Source organism: Triturus cristatus, chromosome 4_1 (genome assembly GCF_964204655.1).
Source record: "Triturus cristatus chromosome 4_1, aTriCri1.1, whole genome shotgun sequence".
Taxonomy (NCBI): domain Eukaryota; kingdom Metazoa; phylum Chordata; class Amphibia; order Caudata; family Salamandridae; genus Triturus; species Triturus cristatus.
This window is the reverse complement of record NC_140585.1, coordinates 120,529,435-120,550,871: the sequence shown is the minus strand read 5'-3', so window position 1 is coordinate 120,550,871 and position 21,437 is coordinate 120,529,435. Positions and strand designations below refer to the sequence as shown.

The window sequence follows — 21,437 nt, the reverse complement described above, 5'->3', positions numbered from 1 at the left end:
AAAGGAATCGTCTCCCCGTCGGGGAATTGAACCCCGGTCTCCCGCGTGACAGGCAGGGATACTGACCACTATACTAACGAGGACATATTGGCTTCAGTTCAACAGTGCTCACCTCCATGAGGTTAGGGCATGCCCTCAATCAATTCACAGTATTGTAATAGGCAGCTTTGCTTCTTTTGGTTAGGAGAAGCAATCTTTTTTCATAAATGATTACAAATCAGAAATTCCTAGCCAAAAATAATCTGCTTTAATAAGAAATGATTGATTAAAATAAATACCTATTTATCGATCTGTCTATCTATCTTTCTATCTATCTATGTATATGTATATATATATATATATATATATATACAATCAGCTCACTTTACCATTTGCAGCTTATAACCATTTACCACCAAGGGTCACTATTAACAAAAAGCATCCACTCCACTTCTAAATCTAGCCCCTAGAGTTGAGCAGAAGCATAAGATTCCCCACTGCTTCATTCCATTTTCCATTAGATTATAGATGTAAATTGTTTTTGATGGTATGGTCTGTGCAGATTGAAATATTCAGAGCATATTCTGACTTTTAGTTAACACATCTGTAAGCAATTTGGCCATCACTGAATTCAACGTTTATCTCAATCGTAATAGACAAGGATAATGACAAATATAGTTTACAATGTTATTAAGTACATCATTTTATTTAATTGTGTGAATAAAAGGAATCGTCTCCCCGTCGGGAAATTGAACCCCGGTCTCCCGCGTGACAGGCGGGGATACTGACCACTATACTAACGAGGACATATTGGCTTCAGTTCAACAGTGCTCACCTTCATGAGGTTAGGGCATGCCCTCAATCAATTCACAGTATTGTAATAGGCAGCTTTGCTTCTTTTGGTTAGGAGAAGTAATCTTTTTTCATAAATGATTACAAATCAGAAATTCCTAGCCAAAAATAATCTGCTTTAATAAGAAATGATTGATTAAAATAAATACCTATTTATCGATCTGTCTATCTATCTTTCTATCTATCTATGTATATGTATATATATATATATATATATATATATATATATACAATCAGCTCACTTTACCATTTGCAGCTTATAACCATTTACCACCAGGGGTCACTACTAACAAAAAGCATCCACTCCACTTCTAAATCCAGCCCCTAGAGTTGAGCAGAAGCATAAGATTCCCCACTGCTTCATTCCATTTTCCATTAGATTACAGATGTAAATTGTTTTTGATGGTATGGTCTGTGCAGATTGAAATATTCAGAGCATATTCTGACTTTTAGTTAACACATCTGTAAGCAATTTGGCCATCACTGAATTCAACGTTTATCTCAATCGTAATAGAGAAGGATAATGACAAATATAGTTTACAATGTTATTAAGTACATCATTTTATTTAATTGTGTGAATAAAAGGAATCGTCTCCCCGTCGGGGAATTGAACCCCGGTCTCCCGCGTGACAGGCGGGGATACTGACCACTATACTAACGAGGACATATTGGCTTCAGTTCAACAGTGCTCACCTCCATGAGGTTAGGGCATGCCCTCAATCAATTCACAGTATTGTAATAGGCAGCTTTGCTTCTTTTGGTTAGGAGAAGCAATCTTTTTTCATAAATGATTACAAATCAGAAATTCCTAGCCAAAAATAATCTGCTTTAATAAGAAATGATTGATTAAAATAAATACCTATTTATCGATCTGTCTATCTATCTTTCTATCTATCTATGTATATGTATATATATATATATATATATATACAATCAGCTCACTTTACCATTTGCAGCTTATAACCATTTACCACCAGGGGTCACTATTAACAAAAAGCATCCACTCCACTTCTAAATCTAGCCCCTAGAGTTGAGCAGAAGCATAAGATTCCCCACTGCTTCATTCCATTTTCCATTAGATTATAGATGTAAATTGTTTTTGATGGTATGGTCTGTGCAGATTGAAATATTCAGAGCATATTCTGACTTTTAGTTAACACATCTGTAAGCAATTTGGCCATCACTGAATTCAACGTTTATCTCAATCGTAATAGACAAGGATAATGACAAATATAGTTTACAATGTTATTAAGTACATCATTTTATTTAATTGTGTGAATAAAAGGAATTGTCTCCCCGTCGGGGAATTGAACCCCGGTCTCCCGCGTGACAGGCGGGGATACTGACCACTATACTAACGAGGACATATTGGCTTCAGTTCAACAGTGCTCACCTCCATGAGGTTAGGGCATGCCCTCAATCAATTCACAGTATTGTAATAGGCAGCTTTGCTTCTTTTGGTTAGGAGAAGCAATCTTTTTTCATAAATGATTACAAATCAGAAATTCCTAGCCAAAAATAATCTGCTTTAATAAGAAATGATTGATTAAAATAAATACCTATTTATCGATCTGTCTATCTATCTTTCTATCTATCTATGTATATGTATATATATATATATATATATATATATATATATACAATCAGCTCACTTTACCATTTGCAGCTTATAACCATTTACCACCAGGGGTCACTATTAACAAAAAGCATCCACTCCACTTCTAAATCTAGCCCCTAGAGTTGAGCAGAAGCATAAGATTCCCCACTGCTTCATTCCATTTTCCATTAGATTATAGATGTAAATTGTTTTTGATGGTATGGTCTGTGCAGATTGAAATATTCAGAGCATATTCTGACTTTTAGTTAACACATCTGTAAGCAATTTGGCCATCACTGAATTCAACGTTTATCTCAATCGTAATAGACAAGGATAATGACAAATATAGTTTACAATGTTATTAAGTACAGCATTTTATTTAATTGTGTGAATAAAAGGAATCGTCTCCCCGTCGGGGAATTGAACCCCGGTCTCCCGCGTGACATGCAGGGATACTGACCACTATACTAACGAGGACATATTGGCTTCAGCTCAACAGTGCTCACCTCCATGAGGTTAGGGCATGCCCTCAATCAATTCACAGTATTGTAATAGGCAGCTTTGCTTCTTTTGGTTAGGAGAAGCAATCTTTTTTCATAAATGATTACAAATCAGAAATTCCTAGCCAAAAATAATCTGCTTTAATAAGAAATGATTGATTAAAATAAATACCTATTTATCGATCTGTCTATCTATCTTTCTATCTATCTATGTATATGTATATATATATATATATATATATACAATCCGCTCACTTTACCATTTGCAGCTTATAACCATTTACCACCAGGGGTCACTATTAACAAAAAGCATCCACTCCACTTCTAAATCTAGCCCCTAGAGTTGAGCAGAAGCATAAGATTCCCCACTGCTTCATTCCATTTTCCATTAGATTATAGATGTAAATTGTTTTTGATGGTATGGTCTGTGCAGATTGAAATATTCAGAGCATATTCTGACTTTTAGTTAACACATCTGTAAGCAATTTGGCCATCACTGAATTCAACGTTTATCTCAATCGTAATAGACAAGGATAATGACAAATATAGTTTACAATGTTATTAAGTACATCATTTTATTTAATTGTGTGAATAAAAGGAATCGTCTCCCCATCGGGAAATTGAACCCCGGTCTCCCGCGTGACAGGCGGGGATACTGACCACTATACTAACGAGGACATATTGGCTTCAGTTCAACAGTGCTCACCTTCATGAGGTTAGGGCATGCCCTCAATCAATTCACAGTATTGTAATAGGCAGCTTTGCTTCTTTTGGTTAGGAGAAGTAATCTTTTTTCATAAATGATTACAAATCAGAAATTCCTAGCCAAAAATAATCTGCTTTAATAAGAAATGATTGATTAAAATAAATACCTATTTATCGATCTGTCTATCTATCTTTCTATCTATCTATGTATATGTATATATATATATATATATATATATATATATACAATCAGCTCCCTTTACCATTTGCAGCTTATAACCATTTACCACCAGGGGTCACTACTAACAAAAAGCATCCACTCCACTTCTAAATCCAGCCCCTAGAGTTGAGCAGAAGCATAAGATTCCCCACTGCTTCATTCCATTTTCCATTAGATTACAGATGTAAATTGTTTTTGATGGTATGGTCTGTGCAGATTGAAATATTCAGAGCATATTCTGACTTTTAGTTAACACATCTGTAAGCAATTTGGCCATCACTGAATTCAACGTTTATCTCAATCGTAATAGAGAAGGATAATGACAAATATAGTTTACAATGTTATTAAGTACATCATTTTATTTAATTGTGTGAATAAAAGGAATCGTCTCCCCGTCGGGGAATTGAACCCCGGTCTCCCGCGTGACAGGCGGGGATACTGACCACTATACTAACGAGGACATATTGGCTTCAGTTCAACAGTGCTCACCTCCATGAGGTTAGGGCATGCCCTCAATCAATTCACAGTATTGTAATAGGCAGCTTTGCTTCTTTTGGTTAGGAGAAGCAATCTTTTTTCATAAATGATTACAAATCAGAAATTCCTAGCCAAAAATAATCTGCTTTAATAAGAAATGATTGATTAAAATAAATACCTATTTATCGATCTGTCTATCTATCTTTCTATCTATCTATGTATATGTATATATATATATATATATATATATACAATCAGCTCACTTTACCATTTGCAGCTTATAACCATTTACCACCAGGGGTCACTATTAACAAAAAGCATCCACTCCACTTCTAAATCTAGCCCCTAGAGTTGAGCAGAAGCATAAGATTCCCCACTGCTTCATTCCATTTTCCATTAGATTATAGATGTAAATTGTTTTTGATGGTATGGTCTGTGCAGATTGAAATATTCAGAGCATATTCTGACTTTTAGTTAACACATCTGTAAGCAATTTGGCCATCACTGAATTCAACGTTTATCTCAATCGTAATAGACAAGGATAATGACAAATATAGTTTACAATGTTATTAAGTACATCATTTTATTTAATTGTGTGAATAAAAGGAATCGTCTCCCCGTCGGGGAATTGAACCCCGGTCTCCCGCGTGACAGGCGGGGATACTGACCACTATACTAACGAGGACATATTGGCTTCAGTTCAACAGTGCTCACCTCCATGAGGTTAGGGCATGCCCTCAATCAATTCACAGTATTGTAATAGGCAGCTTTGCTTCCTTTGGTTAGGAGAAGCAATCTTTTTCATAAATGATTACAAATCAGAAATTCCTAGCCAAAAATAATCTGCTTTAATAAGAAATGATTGATTAAAATAAATACCTATCTATCGATCTGTCTATCTATCTTTCTATCTATCTATGTATATGTATATATATATATATATATATATACAATCAGCTCACTTTACCATTTGCAGCTTATAACCATTTACCACCAGGGGTCACTATTAACAAAAAGCATCCACTCCACTTCTAAATCTAGCCCCTAGAGTTGAGCAGAAGCATAAGATTCCCCACTGCTTCATTCCATTTTCCATTAGATTATAGATGTAAATTGTTTTTGATGGTATGGTCTGTGCAGATTGAAATATTCAGAGCATATTCTGACTTTTAGTTAACACATCTGTAAGCAATTTGGCCATCACTGAATTCAACGTTTATCTCAATCGTAATAGACAAGGATAATGACAAATATAGTTTACAATGTTATTAAGTACATCATTTTATTTAATTGTGTGAATAAAAGGAATCGTCTCCCCATCGGGAAATTGAACCCCGGTCTCCCGCGTGACAGGCGGGGATACTGACCACTATACTAACGAGGACATATTGGCTTCAGTTCAACAGTGCTCACCTTCATGAGGTTAGGGCATGCCCTCAATCAATTCACAGTATTGTAATAGGCAGCTTTGCTTCTTTTGGTTAGGAGAAGTAATCTTTTTTCATAAATGATTACAAATCAGAAATTCCTAGCCAAAAATAATCTGCTTTAATAAGAAATGATTGATTAAAATAAATACCTATTTATCGATCTGTCTATCTATCTTTCTATCTATCTATGTATATGTATATATATATATATATATATATATATATATACAATCAGCTCCCTTTACCATTTGCAGCTTATAACCATTTACCACCAGGGGTCACTACTAACAAAAAGCATCCACTCCACTTCTAAATCCAGCCCCTAGAGTTGAGCAGAAGCATAAGATTCCCCACTGCTTCATTCCATTTTCCATTAGATTACAGATGTAAATTGTTTTTGATGGTATGGTCTGTGCAGATTGAAATATTCAGAGCATATTCTGACTTTTAGTTAACACATCTGTAAGCAATTTGGCCATCACTGAATTCAACGTTTATCTCAATCGTAATAGAGAAGGATAATGACAAATATAGTTTACAATGTTATTAAGTACATCATTTTATTTAATTGTGTGAATAAAAGGAATCGTCTCCCCGTCGGGGAATTGAACCCCGGTCTCCCGCGTGACAGGCGGGGATACTGACCACTATACTAACGAGGACATATTGGCTTCAGTTCAACAGTGCTCACCTCCATGAGGTTAGGGCATGCCCTCAATCAATTCACAGTATTGTAATAGGCAGCTTTGCTTCTTTTGGTTAGGAGAAGCAATCTTTTTTCATAAATGATTACAAATCAGAAATTCCTAGCCAAAAATAATCTGCTTTAATAAGAAATGATTGATTAAAATAAATACCTATTTATCGATCTGTCTATCTATCTTTCTATCTATCTATGTATATGTATATATATATATATATATATATATACAATCAGCTCACTTTACCATTTGCAGCTTATAACCATTTACCACCAGGGGTCACTATTAACAAAAAGCATCCACTCCACTTCTAAATCTAGCCCCTAGAGTTGAGCAGAAGCATAAGATTCCCCACTGCTTCATTCCATTTTCCATTAGATTATAGATGTAAATTGTTTTTGATGGTATGGTCTGTGCAGATTGAAATATTCAGAGCATATTCTGACTTTTAGTTAACACATCTGTAAGCAATTTGGCCATCACTGAATTCAACGTTTATCTCAATCGTAATAGACAAGGATAATGACAAATATAGTTTACAATGTTATTAAGTACATCATTTTATTTAATTGTGTGAATAAAAGGAATCGTCTCCCCGTCGGGGAATTGAACCCCGGTCTCCCGCGTGACAGGCGGGGATACTGACCACTATACTAACGAGGACATATTGGCTTCAGTTCAACAGTGCTCACCTCCATGAGGTTAGGGCATGCCCTCAATCAATTCACAGTATTGTAATAGGCAGCTTTGCTTCCTTTGGTTAGGAGAAGCAATCTTTTTCATAAATGATTACAAATCAGAAATTCCTAGCCAAAAATAATCTGCTTTAATAAGAAATGATTGATTAAAATAAATACCTATCTATCGATCTGTCTATCTATCTTTCTATCTATCTATGTATATGTATATATATATATATATATATATACAATCAGCTCACTTTACCATTTGCAGCTTATAACCATTTACCACCAGGGGTCACTATTAACAAAAAGCATCCACTCCACTTCTAAATCTAGCCCCTAGAGTTGAGCAGAAGCATAAGATTCCCCACTGCTTCATTCCATTTTCCATTAGATTATAGATGTAAATTGTTTTTGATGGTATGGTCTGTGCAGATTGAAATATTCAGAGCATATTCTGACTTTTAGTTAACACATCTGTAAGCAATTTGGCCATCACTGAATTCAACGTTTATCTCAATCGTAATAGACAAGGATAATGACAAATATAGTTTACAATGTTATTAAGTACATCATTTTATTTAATTGTGTGAATAAAAGGAATCGTCTCCCCGTCGGGGAATTGAACCCCGGTCTCCCGCGTGACAGGCGGGGATACTGACCACTATACTAACGAGGACATATTGGCTTCAGTTCAACAGTGCTCACCTTCATGAGGTTAGGGCATGCCCTCAATCAATTCACAGTATTGTAATAGGCAGCTTTGCTTCTTTTGGTTAGGAGAAGTAATCTTTTTTCATAAATGATTACAAATCAGAAATTCCTAGCCAAAAATAATCTGCTTTAATAAGAAATGATTGATTAAAATAAATACCTATTTATCGATCTGTCTATCTATCTTTCTATCTATCTATGTATATGTATATATATATATATATATATATATATATACAATCAGCTCACTTTACCATTTGCAGCTTATAACCATTTACCACCAGGGGTCACTACTAACAAAAAGCATCCACTCCACTTCTAAATCCAGCCCCTAGAGTTGAGCAGAAGCATAAGATTCCCCACTGCTTCATTCCATTTTCCATTAGATTACAGATGTAAATTGTTTTTGATGGTATGGTCTGTGCAGATTGAAATATTCAGAGCATATTCTGACTTTTAGTTAACACATCTGTAAGCAATTTGGCCATCACTGAATTCAACGTTTATCTCAATCGTAATAGACAAGGATAATGACAAATATAGTTTACAATGTTATTAAGTACATCATTTTATTTAATTGTGTGAATAAAAGGAATCGTCTCCCCGTCGGGGAATTGAACCCCGGTCTCCCGCGTGACAGGCGGGGATACTGACCACTATACTAACGAGGACATATTGGCTTCAGTTCAACAGTGCTCACCTCCATGAGGTTAGGGCATGCCCTCAATCAATTCACAGTATTGTAATAGGCAGCTTTGCTTCCTTTGGTTAGGAGAAGCAATCTTTTTTCATAAATGATTACAAATCAGAAATTCCTAGCCAAAAATAATCTGCTTTAATAAGAAATGATTGATTAAAATAAATACCTATCTATCGATCTGTCTATCTATCTTTCTATCTATCTATGTATATGTATATATATATATATATATATATATATATATATATATATATATACAATCAGCTCACTTTACCATTTGCAGCTTATAACCATTTACCACCAGGGGTCACTATTAACAAAAAGCATCCACTCCACTTCTAAATCTAGCCCCTAGAGTTGAGCAGAAGCATAAGATTCCCCACTGCTTCATTCCATTTTCCATTAGATTATAGATGTAAATTGTTTTTGATGGTATGGCCTGTGCAGATTGAAATATTCAGAGCATATTCTGACTTTTAGTTAACACATCTGTAAGCAATTTGGCCATCACTGAATTCAACGTTTATCTCAATCATAATAGACAAGGATAATGACAAATATAGTTTACAATGTTATTAAGTACAGCATTTTATTTAATTGTGTGAATAAAAGGAATCGTCTCCCCGTCGGGGAATTGAACCCCGGTCTCCCGCGTGACAGGCGGGGATACTGACCACTATACTAACGAGGACATATTGGCTTCAGTTCAACAGTGCTCACCTCCATGAGGTTAGGGCATGCCCTCAATCAATTCACAGTATTGTAATAGGCAGCTTTGCTTCTTTTGGTTAGGAGAAGCAATCTTTTTTCATAAATGATTACAAATCAGAAATTCCTAGCCAAAAATAATCTGCTTTAATAAGAAATGATTGATTAAAATAAATACCTATTTATCGATCTGTCTATCTATCTTTCTATCTATCTATGTATATGTATATATATATATATATATATATATACAATCAGCTCACTTTACCATTTGCAGCTTATAACCATTTACCACCAGGGGTCACTACTAACAAAAAGCATCCACTCCACTTCTAAATCCAGCCCCTAGAGTTGAGCAGAAGCATAAGATTCCCCACTGCTTCATTCCATTTTCCATTAGATTACAGATGTAAATTGTTTTTGATGGTATGGTCTGTGCAGATTGAAATATTCAGAGCATATTCTGACTTTTAGTTAACACATCTGTAAGCAATTTGGCCATCACTGAATTCAACGTTTATCTCAATCGTAATAGACAAGGATAATGACAAATATAGTTTACAATGTTATTAAGTACATCATTTTATTTAATTGTGTGAATAAAAGGAATCGTCTCCCCGTCGGGGAATTGAACCCCGGTCTCCCGCGTGACAGGCGGGGATACTGACCACTATACTAACGAGGACATATTGGCTTCAGTTCAACAGTGCTCACCTCCATGAGGTTAGGGCATGCCCTCAATCAATTCACAGTATTGTAATAGGCAGCTTTGCTTCCTTTGGTTAGGAGAAGCAATCTTTTTTCATAAATGATTACAAATCAGAAATTCCTAGCCAAAAATAATCTGCTTTAATAAGAAATGATTGATTAAAATAAATACCTATCTATCGATCTGTCTATCTATCTTTCTATCTATCTATGTATATGTATATATATATATATATATATATATATATACAATCAGCTCACTTTACCATTTGCAGCTTATAACCATTTACCACCAGGGGTCACTACTAACAAAAAGCATCCACTCCACTTCTAAATCCAGCCCCTAGAGTTGAGCAGAAGCATAAGATTCCCCACTGCTTCATTCCATTTTCCATTAGATTACAGATGTAAATTGTTTTTGATGGTATGGTCTGTGCAGATTGAAATATTCAGAGCATATTCTGACTTTTAGTTAACACATCTGTAAGCAATTTGGCCATCACTGAATTCAACGTTTATCTCAATCGTAATAGACAAGGATAATGACAAATATAGTTTACAATGTTATTAAGTACATCATTTTATTTAATTGTGTGAATAAAAGGAATCGTCTCCCCGTCGGGGAATTGAACCCCGGTCTCCCGCGTGACAGGCGGGGATACTGACCACTATACTAACGAGGACATATTGGCTTCAGTTCAACAGTGCTCACCTCCATGAGGTTAGGGCATGCCCTCAATCAATTCACAGTATTGTAATAGGCAGCTTTGCTTCCTTTGGTTAGGAGAAGCAATCTTTTTTCATAAATGATTACAAATCAGAAATTCCTAGCCAAAAATAATCTGCTTTAATAAGAAATGATTGATTAAAATAAATACCTATCTATCGATCTGTCTATCTATCTTTCTATCTATCTATGTATATGTATATATATATATATATATATATATATATATATATATATATATATATATACAATCAGCTCACTTTACCATTTGCAGCTTATAACCATTTACCACCAGGGGTCACTATTAACAAAAAGCATCCACTCCACTTCTAAATCTAGCCCCTAGAGTTGAGCAGAAGCATAAGATTCCCCACTGCTTCATTCCATTTTCCATTAGATTATAGATGTAAATTGTTTTTGATGGTATGGCCTGTGCAGATTGAAATATTCAGAGCATATTCTGACTTTTAGTTAACACATCTGTAAGCAATTTGGCCATCACTGAATTCAACGTTTATCTCAATCATAATAGACAAGGATAATGACAAATATAGTTTACAATGTTATTAAGTACAGCATTTTATTTAATTGTGTGAATAAAAGGAATCGTCTCCCCGTCGGGGAATTGAACCCCGGTCTCCCGCGTGACAGGCGGGGATACTGACCACTATACTAACGAGGACATATTGGCTTCAGTTCAACAGTGCTCACCTCCATGAGGTTAGGGCATGCCCTCAATCAATTCACAGTATTGTAATAGGCAGCTTTGCTTCTTTTGGTTAGGAGAAGCAATCTTTTTTCATAAATGATTACAAATCAGAAATTCCTAGCCAAAAATAATCTGCTTTAATAAGAAATGATTGATTAAAATAAATACCTATTTATCGATCTGTCTATCTATCTTTCTATCTATCTATGTATATGTATATATATATATATATATATATATACAATCAGCTCACTTTACCATTTGCAGCTTATAACCATTTACCACCAGGGGTCACTACTAACAAAAAGCATCCACTCCACTTCTAAATCCAGCCCCTAGAGTTGAGCAGAAGCATAAGATTCCCCACTGCTTCATTCCATTTTCCATTAGATTACAGATGTAAATTGTTTTTGATGGTATGGTCTGTGCAGATTGAAATATTCAGAGCATATTCTGACTTTTAGTTAACACATCTGTAAGCAATTTGGCCATCACTGAATTCAACGTTTATCTCAATCGTAATAGACAAGGATAATGACAAATATAGTTTACAATGTTATTAAGTACATCATTTTATTTAATTGTGTGAATAAAAGGAATCGTCTCCCCGTCGGGGAATTGAACCCCGGTCTCCCGCGTGACAGGCGGGGATACTGACCACTATACTAACGAGGACATATTGGCTTCAGTTCAACAGTGCTCACCTCCATGAGGTTAGGGCATGCCCTCAATCAATTCACAGTATTGTAATAGGCAGCTTTGCTTCCTTTGGTTAGGAGAAGCAATCTTTTTTCATAAATGATTACAAATCAGAAATTCCTAGCCAAAAATAATCTGCTTTAATAAGAAATGATTGATTAAAATAAATACCTATCTATCGATCTGTCTATCTATCTTTCTATCTATCTATGTATATGTATATATATATATATATATATATATATATATATATATATACAATCAGCTCACTTTACCATTTGCAGCTTATAACCATTTACCACCAGGGGTCACTATTAACAAAAAGCATCCACTCCACTTCTAAATCTAGCCCCTAGAGTTGAGCAGAAGCATAAGATTCCCCACTGCTTCATTCCATTTTCCATTAGATTATAGATGTAAATTGTTTTTGATGGTATGGCCTGTGCAGATTGAAATATTCAGAGCATATTCTGACTTTTAGTTAACACATCTGTAAGCAATTTGGCCATCACTGAATTCAACGTTTATCTCAATCATAATAGACAAGGATAATGACAAATATAGTTTACAATGTTATTAAGTACAGCATTTTATTTAATTGTGTGAATAAAAGGAATCGTCTCCCCGTCGGGGAATTGAACCCCGGTCTCCCGCGTGACAGGCGGGGATACTGACCACTATACTAACGAGGACATATTGGCTTCAGTTCAACAGTGCTCACCTCCATGAGGTTAGGGCAAGCCCTCAATCAATTCACAGTATTGTAATAGGCAGCTTTGCTTCTTTTGGTTAGGAGAAGCAATCTTTTTTCATAAATGATTACAAATCAGAAATTCCTAGCCAAAAATAATCTGCTTTAATAAGAAATGATTGATTAAAATAAATACCTATTTATCGATCTGTCTATCTATCTTTCTATCTATCTATGTATATGTATATATATATATATAGATATATACAATCATCTCACTTTACCATTTGCAGCTTATAACCATTTACCACCAGGGGTCACTATTAACAAAAAGCATCCACTCCACTTCTAAATCTAGCCCCTAGAGTTGAGCAGAAGCATAAGATTCCCCACTGCTTCATTCCATTTTCCATTAGATTATAGATGTAAATTGTTTTTGATGGTATGGTCTGTGCAGATTGAAATATTCAGAGCATATTCTGACTTTTAGTTAACACATCTGTAAGCAATTTGGCCATCACTGAATTCAACGTTTATCTCAATCGTAATAGACAAGGATAATGACAAATATAGTTTACAATGTTATTAAGTACATCATTTTATTTAATTGTGTGAATAAAAGGAATCGTCTCCCCGTCGGGGAATTGAACCCCGGTCTCCCGCGTGACAGGCGGGGATACTGACCACTATACTAACGAGGACATATTGGCTTCAGTTCAACAGTGCTCACCTTCATGAGGTTAGGGCATGCCCTCAATCAATTCACAGTATTGTAATAGGCAGCTTTGCTTCTTTTGGTTAGGAGAAGTAATCTTTTTTCATAAATGATTACAAATCAGAAATTCCTAGCCAAAAATAATCTGCTTTAATAAGAAATGATTGATTAAAATAAATACCTATTTATCGATCTGTCTATCTATCTTTCTATCTATCTATGTATATGTATATATATATATATATATATATATATACAATCAGCTCACTTTACCATTTGCAGCTTATAACCATTTACCACCAGGGGTCACTATTAACAAAAAGCATCCACTCCACTTCTAAATCTAGCCCCTAGAGTTGAGCAGAAGCATAAGATTCCCCACTGCTTCATTCCATTTTCCATTAGATTATAGATGTAAATTGTTTTTGATGGTATGGTCTGTGCAGATTGAAATATTCAGAGCATATTCTGACTTTTAGTTAACACATCTGTAAGCAATTTGGCCATCACTGAATTCAACGTTTATCTCAATCGTAATAGACAAGGATAATGACAAATATAGTTTACAATGTTATTAAGTACAGCATTTTATTTAATTGTGTGAATAAAAGGAATCGTCTCCCCGTCGGGGAATTGAACCCCGGTCTCCAGCGTGACAGGCGGGGATACTGACCACTATACTAACGAGGACATATTGGCTTCAGTTCAACAGTGCTCACCTCCATGAGGTTAGGGCATGCCCTCAATCAATTCACAGTATTGTAATAGGCAGCTTTGCTTCTTTTGGTTAGGAGAAGCAATCTTTTTTCATAAATGATTACAAATCAGAAATTCCTAGCCAAAAATAATCTGCTTTAATAAGAAATGATTGATTAAAATAAATACCTATTTATCGATCTGTCTATCTATCTTTCTATCTATCTATGTATATGTATATATATATATATATATATACAATCAGCTCACTTTACCATTTGCAGCTTATAACCATTTACCACCAGGGGTCACTATTAACAAAAAGCATCCACTCCACTTCTAAATCTAGCCCCTAGAGTTGAGCAGAAGCATAAGATTCCCCACTGCTTCATTCCATTTTCCATTAGATTATAGATGTAAATTGTTTTTGATGGTATGGTCTGTGCAGATTGAAATATTCAGAGCATATTCTGACTTTTAGTTAACACATCTGTAAGCAATTTGGCCATCACTGAATTCAACGTTTATCTCAATCGTAATAGACAAGGATAATGACAAATATAGTTTACAATGTTATTAAGTACATCATTTTATTTAATTGTGTGAATAAAAGGAATCGTCTCCCCGTCGGGGAATTGAACCCCGGTCTCCCGCATGACAGGCGGGGATACTGACCACTAAACTAACGAGGACATATTGGCTTCAGTTCAACAGTGCTCACCTTCATGAGGTTAGGGCATGCCCTCAATCAATTCACAGTATTGTAATAGGCAGCTTTGCTTCTTTTGGTTAGGAGAAGCAATCTTTTTTCATAAATGATTACAAATCAGAAATTCCTAGCCAAAAATAATCTGCTTTAATAAGAAATGATTGATTAAAATAAATACCTATTTATCGATCTGTCTATCTATCTTTCTATCTATCTATGTATATGTATATATATATATATATATATATATACAATCAGCTCACTTTACCATTTGCAGCTTATAACCATTTACCACCAGGGGTCACTACTAACAAAAAGCATCCACTCCACTTCTAAATCCAGCCCCTAGAGTTGAGCAGAAGCATAAGATTCCCCACTGCTTCATTCCATTTTCCATTAGATTACAGATGTAAATTGTTTTTGATGGTATGGTCTGTGCAGATTGAAATATTCAGAGCATATTCTGACTTTTAGTTAACACATCTGTAAGCAATTTGGCCATCACTGAATTCAACGTTTATCTCAATCGTAATAGACAAGGATAATGACAAATATAGTTTACAATGTTATTAAGTACATCATTTTATTTAATTGTGTGAATAAAAGGAATCGTCTCCCCGTCTGGGAATTGAACCCCGGTCTCCCGCGTGACAGGCGGGGATACTGACCACTATACTAACGAGGACATATTGGCTTCAGTTCAACAGTGCTCACCTCCATGAGGTTAGGGCATGCCCTCAATCAATTCACAGTATTGTAATAGGCAGCTTTGCTTCCTTTGGTTAGGAGAAGCAATCTTTTTTCATAAATGATTACAAATCAGAAATTCCTAGCCAAAAATAATCTGCTTTAATAAGAAATGATTGATTAAAATAAATACCTATCTATCGATCTGTCTATCTATCTTTCTATCTATCTATGTATATGTATATATATATATATATATATATATATATATATATATATATATACAATCAGCTCACTTTACCATTTGCAGCTTATAACCATTTACCACCAGGGGTCACTATTAACAAAAAGCATCCACTCCACTTCTAAATCTAGCCCCTAGAGTTGAGCAGAAGCATAAGATTCTCCACTGCTTCATTCCATTTTCCATTAGATTATAGATGTAAATTGTTTTTGATGGTATGGCCTGTGCAGATTGAAATATTCAGAGCATATTCTGACTTTTAGTTAACACATCTGTAAGCAATTTGGCCATCACTGAATTCAACGTTTATCTCAATCATAATAGACAAGGATAATGACAAATATAGTTTACAATGTTATTAAGTACAGCATTTTATTTAATTGTGTGAATAAAAGGAATCGTCTCCCCGTCGGGGAATTGAACCCCGGTCTCCCGCGTGACAGGCGGGGATACTGACCACTATACTAACGAGGACATATTGGCTTCAGTTCAACAGTGCTCACCTCCATGAGGTTAGGGCATGCCCTCAATCAATTCACAGTATTGTAATAGGCAGCTTTGCTTCTTTTGGTTAGGAGAAGCAATCTTTTTTCATAAATGATTACAAATCAGAAATTCCTAGCCAAAAATAATCTGCTTTAATAAGAAATGATTGATTAAAATAAATACCTATTTATCGATCTGTCTATCTATCTTTCTATCTATCTATGTATATGTATATATATATATATAGATATATACAATCATCTCACTTTACCATTTGCAGCTTATAACCATTTACCACCAGGGGTCACTATTAACAAAAAGCATCCACTCCACTTCTAAATCTAGCCCCTAGAGTTGAGCAGAAGCATAAGATTCCCCACTGCTTCATTCCATTTTCCATTAGATTATAGATGTAAATTGTTTTTGATGGTATGGTCTGTGCAGATTGAAATATTCAGAGCATATTCTGACTTTTAGTTAACACATCTGTAAGCAATTTGGCCATCACTGAATTCAACGTTTATCTCAATCGTAATAGACAAGGATAATGACAAATATAGTTTACAATGTTATTAAGTACATCATTTTATTTAATTGTGTGAATAAAAGGAATCGTCTCCCCGTCGGGGAATTGAACCCCGGTCTCCCGCGTGACAGGCGGGGATACTGACCACTATACTAACGAGGACATATTGGCTTCAGTTCAACAGTGCTCACCTTCATGAGGTTAGGGCATGCCCTCAATCAATTCACAGTATTGTAATAGGCAGCTTTGCTTCTTTTGGTTAGGAGAAGTAATCTTTTTTCATAAATGATTACAAATCAGAAATTCCTAGCCAAAAATAATCTGCTTTAATAAGAAATGATTGATTAAAATAAATACCTATTTATCGATCTGTCTATCTATCTTTCTATCTATCTATGTATATGTATATATATATATATATATATATATATACAATCAGCTCACTTTACCATTTGCAGCTTATAACCATTTACCACCAGGGGTCACTATTAACAAAAAGCATCCACTCCACTTCTAAATCTAGCCCCTAGAGTTGAGCAGAAGCATAAGATTCCCCACTGCTTCATTCCATTTTCCATTAGATTATAGATGTAAATTGTTTTTGATGGTATGGTCTGTGCAGATTGAAATATTCAGAGCATATTCTGACTTTTAGTTAACACATCTGTAAGCAATTTGGCCATCACTGAATTCAACGTTTATCTCAATCGTAATAGACAAGGATAATGACAAATATAGTTTACAATGTTATTAAGTACAGCATTTTATTTAATTGTGTGAATAAAAGGAATCGTCTCCCCGTCGGGGAATTGAACCCCGGTCTCCAGCGTGACAGGCGGGGATACTGACCACTATACTAACGAGGACATATTGGCTTCAGTTCAACAGTGCTCACCTCCATGAGGTTAGGGCATGCCCTCAATCAATTCACAGTATTGTAATAGGCAGCTTTGCTTCTTTTGGTTAGGAGAAGCAATCTTTTTTCATAAATGATTACAAATCAGAAATTCCTAGCCAAAAATAATCTGCTTTAATAAGAAATGATTGATTAAAATAAATACCTATTTATCGATCTGTCTATCTATCTTTCTATCTATCTATGTATATGTATATATATATATATATATATATACAATCAGCTCACTTTACCATTTGCAGCTTATAACCATTTACCACCAGGGGTCACTATTAACAAAAAGCATCCACTCCACTTCTAAATCTAGCCCCTAGAGTTGAGCAGAAGCATAAGATTCCCCACTGCTTCATTCCATTTTCCATTAGATTATAGATGTAAATTGTTTTTGATGGTATGGTCTGTGCAGATTGAAATATTCAGAGCATATTCTGACTTTTAGTTAACACATCTGTAAGCAATTTGGCCATCACTGAATTCAACGTTTATCTCAATCGTAATAGACAAGGATAATGACAAATATAGTTTACAATGTTATTAAGTACATCATTTTATTTAATTGTGTGAATAAAAGGAATCGTCTCCCCGTCGGGGAATTGAACCCCGGTCTCCCGCATGACAGGCGGGGATACTGACCACTAAACTAACGAGGACATATTGGCTTCAGTTCAACAGTGCTCACCTTCATGAGGTTAGGGCATGCCCTCAATCAATTCACAGTATTGTAATAGGCAGCTTTGCTTCTTTTGGTTAGGAGAAGCAATCTTTTTTCATAAATGATTACAAATCAGAAATTCCTAGCCAAAAATAATCTGCTTTAATAAGAAATGATTGATTAAAATAAATACCTATTTATCGATCTGTCTATCTATCTTTCTATCTATCTATGTATATGTATATATATATATATATATATATATATACAATCAGCTCACTTTACCATTTGCAGCTTATAACCATTTACCACCAGGGGTCACTACTAACAAAAAGCATCCACTCCACTTCTAAATCTAGCCCCTAGAGTTGAGCAGAAGCATAAGATTCCCCACTGCTTCATTCCATTTTCCATTAGATTATAGATGTAAATTGTTTTTGATGGTATGGTCTGTGCAGATTGAAATATTCAGAGCATATTCTGACTTTTAGTTAACACATCTGTAAGCAATTTGGCCATCACTGAATTCAACGTTTATCTCAATCGTAATAGACAAGGATAATGACAAATATAGTTTACAATGTTATTAAGTACATCATTTTATTTAATTGTGCGAATAAAAGGAATCGTCTCCCCGTCGGGGAATTGAACCCCGGTCTCCCACGTGACAGGCGGGGATACTGACCACTATACTAACGAGGACATATTGGCTTCAGTTCAACAGTGCTCACCTCCATGAGGTTAGGGCATGCCCTCAATGAATTCACAGTATTGTAATAGGCAGCTTTGCTTCTTTTGGTTAGGAGAAGCAATCTTTTTTCATAAATGATTACAAATCAGAAATTCCTAGCCAAAAATAATCTGCTTTAATAAGAAATGATTGATTAAAATAAATACCTATTTATCGATCTGTCTATCTATCTTTCTATCTATCTATGTATATGTATATATATATATATATATATATATATATATATATATATATATATATACAATCAGCTCACTTTAACATTTGCAGCTTATAACCATTTACCACCAGGGGTCACTACTAACAAAAAGCATCCACTCCACTTCTAAATCCAGCCCCTAGAGTTGAGCAGAAGCATAAGATTCCCCACTGCTTCATTCCATTTTCCATTAGATTACAGATGTAAATTGTTTTTGATGGTATGGTCTGTGCAGATTGAAATATTCAGAGCATATTCTGACTTTTAGTTAACACATCTGTAAGCAATTTGGCCATCACTGAATTCAACGTTTATCTCAATCGTAATAGACAAGGATAATGACAAATATAGTTTACAATGTTATTAAGTACATCATTTTATTTAATTGTGCGAATAAAAGGAATCGTCTCCCCGTCGGGGAATTGAACCCCGGTCTCCCACGTGACAGGCGGGGATACTGACCACTATACTAACGAGGACATATTGGCTTCAGTACAACAGTGCTCACCTCCATGAGGTTAGGGCATGCCCTCAATGAATTCACAGTATTGTAATAGGCAGCTTTGCTTCTTTTGGTTAGGAGAAGCAATCTTTTTTCATAAATGATTACAAATCAGAAATTCCTAGCCAAAAATAATCTGCTTTAATAAGAAATGATTGATTAAAATAAATACCTATTTATCGATCTGTCTATCTATCTTTCTATCTATCTATGTATATGTATATATATATATATATATATATATATATATACAATCAGCTCACTTTACCATTTGCAGCTTATAACCATTTACCACCAGGGGTCACTACTAACAAAAAGCATCCACTCCACTTCTAAATCTAGCCCCTAGAGTTGAGCAGAAGCATAAGATTCCCCACTGCTTCATTCCATTTCCATTAGATTATAGATGTAAATTGTTTTTGATGGTATGGTCTGTGCAGATTGAAATATTCTGAGCATATTCTGACTTTTAGTTAACACATCTGTAAGCAATTTGGCCATCACTGAATTCAACGTTTATCTCAATCGTAATAGACAAGGATAATGACAAATATAGTTTACAATGTTATTAAGTACATCATTTTATTTAATTGTGTGAATAAAAGGAATCGTCTCCCCGTCGGGGAATTGAACCCCGGTCTCCCGCATGACAGGCGGGGATACTGACCACTAAACTAACGAGGACATATTGGCTTCAGTTCAACAGTGCTCACCTTCATGAGGTTAGGGCATGCCCTCAATCAATTCACAGTATTGTAATAGGCAGCTTTGCTTCTTTTGGTTAGGAGAAGCAATCTTTTTTCATAAATGATTACAAATCAGAAATTCCTAGCCAAAAATAATCTGCTTTAATAAGAAATGATTGATTAAAATAAATACCTATTTATCGATCTGTCTATCTATCTTTCTATCTATCTATGTATATGTATATATATATATATATATATATATATACATGTATATATATATATATATATATATATATATATATATATATACATAGATAGATAGAAAGATAGATAGACAGAACGATAAATAGGTATTTATTTTAATCAATCATTTCTTATTAAAGCAGATTATTTTTAGCTAGGAATTTCTGATTTGTAATCATTTATGAAAAAAGATTACTTCTCCTAACCAAAAGAAGCAAAGCTGCCTATTACAATACTGTGAATTGATTGAGGGCATGCCCTAACCTCATGAAGGTGAGCACTGTTGAACTGAAGCCAATATGTCCTCGTTAGTATAGTGGTCAGTATCCCCGCCTGTCACGCGGGAGACCGGGGTTCAATTCCCCGACGGGGAGACGATTCCTTTTATTCACACAATTGAATAAAATGATGTACTTAATAACATTGTAAACTATATTTGTCATTATCCTTGTCTATTACGATTGAGATAAACGTTGAATTCAGTGATGGCCAAATTGCTTACAGATGTGTTAACTAAAAGTCAGAATATGCTCTGAATATTTCAATCTGCACAGACCATACCATCAAAAACAATTTACATCTATAATCTAATGGAAATGGAATGAAGCAGTGGGGAATCTTATGC

The 21,437-nt window shown here is 34.9% G+C and overlaps 18 non-coding genes across 18 annotated transcripts; 1 reads left to right on the top strand and 17 right to left on the bottom strand.

The window, feature by feature from the left end:
- Positions 1-1,423: 1,423 nt before the first annotated feature.
- Positions 1,424-1,495, bottom strand: TRNAD-GUC (transfer RNA aspartic acid (anticodon GUC)). Its single transcript has one exon. It is a non-coding gene; the product is annotated as a tRNA-Asp (tRNA).
- A 628-nt stretch (positions 1,496-2,123) lies between these two features.
- On the bottom strand, positions 2,124-2,195 carry TRNAD-GUC (transfer RNA aspartic acid (anticodon GUC)). The gene has a single exon. It is a non-coding gene; the product is annotated as a tRNA-Asp (tRNA).
- Positions 2,196-4,241: 2,046 nt separating this feature from the next.
- On the bottom strand, positions 4,242-4,313 carry TRNAD-GUC (transfer RNA aspartic acid (anticodon GUC)). Its single transcript has one exon. It is a non-coding gene; the product is annotated as a tRNA-Asp (tRNA).
- Positions 4,314-4,943: 630 nt separating this feature from the next.
- On the bottom strand, positions 4,944-5,015 carry TRNAD-GUC (transfer RNA aspartic acid (anticodon GUC)). Its single transcript has one exon. It is a non-coding gene; the product is annotated as a tRNA-Asp (tRNA).
- A 1,335-nt stretch (positions 5,016-6,350) lies between these two features.
- Positions 6,351-6,422, bottom strand: TRNAD-GUC (transfer RNA aspartic acid (anticodon GUC)). Its single transcript has one exon. It is a non-coding gene; the product is annotated as a tRNA-Asp (tRNA).
- Positions 6,423-7,052: 630 nt separating this feature from the next.
- Positions 7,053-7,124, bottom strand: TRNAD-GUC (transfer RNA aspartic acid (anticodon GUC)). The gene has a single exon. It is a non-coding gene; the product is annotated as a tRNA-Asp (tRNA).
- Positions 7,125-7,751: 627 nt separating this feature from the next.
- TRNAD-GUC (transfer RNA aspartic acid (anticodon GUC)) lies at positions 7,752-7,823 on the bottom strand. Its single transcript has one exon. It is a non-coding gene; the product is annotated as a tRNA-Asp (tRNA).
- Positions 7,824-8,457: 634 nt separating this feature from the next.
- Positions 8,458-8,529, bottom strand: TRNAD-GUC (transfer RNA aspartic acid (anticodon GUC)). The gene has a single exon. It is a non-coding gene; the product is annotated as a tRNA-Asp (tRNA).
- A 648-nt stretch (positions 8,530-9,177) lies between these two features.
- Positions 9,178-9,249, bottom strand: TRNAD-GUC (transfer RNA aspartic acid (anticodon GUC)). Its single transcript has one exon. It is a non-coding gene; the product is annotated as a tRNA-Asp (tRNA).
- Positions 9,250-9,879: 630 nt separating this feature from the next.
- On the bottom strand, positions 9,880-9,951 carry TRNAD-GUC (transfer RNA aspartic acid (anticodon GUC)). The gene has a single exon. It is a non-coding gene; the product is annotated as a tRNA-Asp (tRNA).
- Positions 9,952-10,585: 634 nt separating this feature from the next.
- TRNAD-GUC (transfer RNA aspartic acid (anticodon GUC)) lies at positions 10,586-10,657 on the bottom strand. Its single transcript has one exon. It is a non-coding gene; the product is annotated as a tRNA-Asp (tRNA).
- A 654-nt stretch (positions 10,658-11,311) lies between these two features.
- On the bottom strand, positions 11,312-11,383 carry TRNAD-GUC (transfer RNA aspartic acid (anticodon GUC)). Its single transcript has one exon. It is a non-coding gene; the product is annotated as a tRNA-Asp (tRNA).
- Positions 11,384-12,013: 630 nt separating this feature from the next.
- TRNAD-GUC (transfer RNA aspartic acid (anticodon GUC)) lies at positions 12,014-12,085 on the bottom strand. The gene has a single exon. It is a non-coding gene; the product is annotated as a tRNA-Asp (tRNA).
- Positions 12,086-12,729: 644 nt separating this feature from the next.
- On the bottom strand, positions 12,730-12,801 carry TRNAD-GUC (transfer RNA aspartic acid (anticodon GUC)). The gene has a single exon. It is a non-coding gene; the product is annotated as a tRNA-Asp (tRNA).
- A 628-nt stretch (positions 12,802-13,429) lies between these two features.
- On the bottom strand, positions 13,430-13,501 carry TRNAD-GUC (transfer RNA aspartic acid (anticodon GUC)). Its single transcript has one exon. It is a non-coding gene; the product is annotated as a tRNA-Asp (tRNA).
- A 2,752-nt stretch (positions 13,502-16,253) lies between these two features.
- Positions 16,254-16,325, bottom strand: TRNAD-GUC (transfer RNA aspartic acid (anticodon GUC)). Its single transcript has one exon. It is a non-coding gene; the product is annotated as a tRNA-Asp (tRNA).
- A 628-nt stretch (positions 16,326-16,953) lies between these two features.
- TRNAD-GUC (transfer RNA aspartic acid (anticodon GUC)) lies at positions 16,954-17,025 on the bottom strand. The gene has a single exon. It is a non-coding gene; the product is annotated as a tRNA-Asp (tRNA).
- A 4,089-nt stretch (positions 17,026-21,114) lies between these two features.
- On the top strand, positions 21,115-21,186 carry TRNAD-GUC (transfer RNA aspartic acid (anticodon GUC)). The gene has a single exon. It is a non-coding gene; the product is annotated as a tRNA-Asp (tRNA).
- Positions 21,187-21,437: the final 251 nt, after the last annotated feature.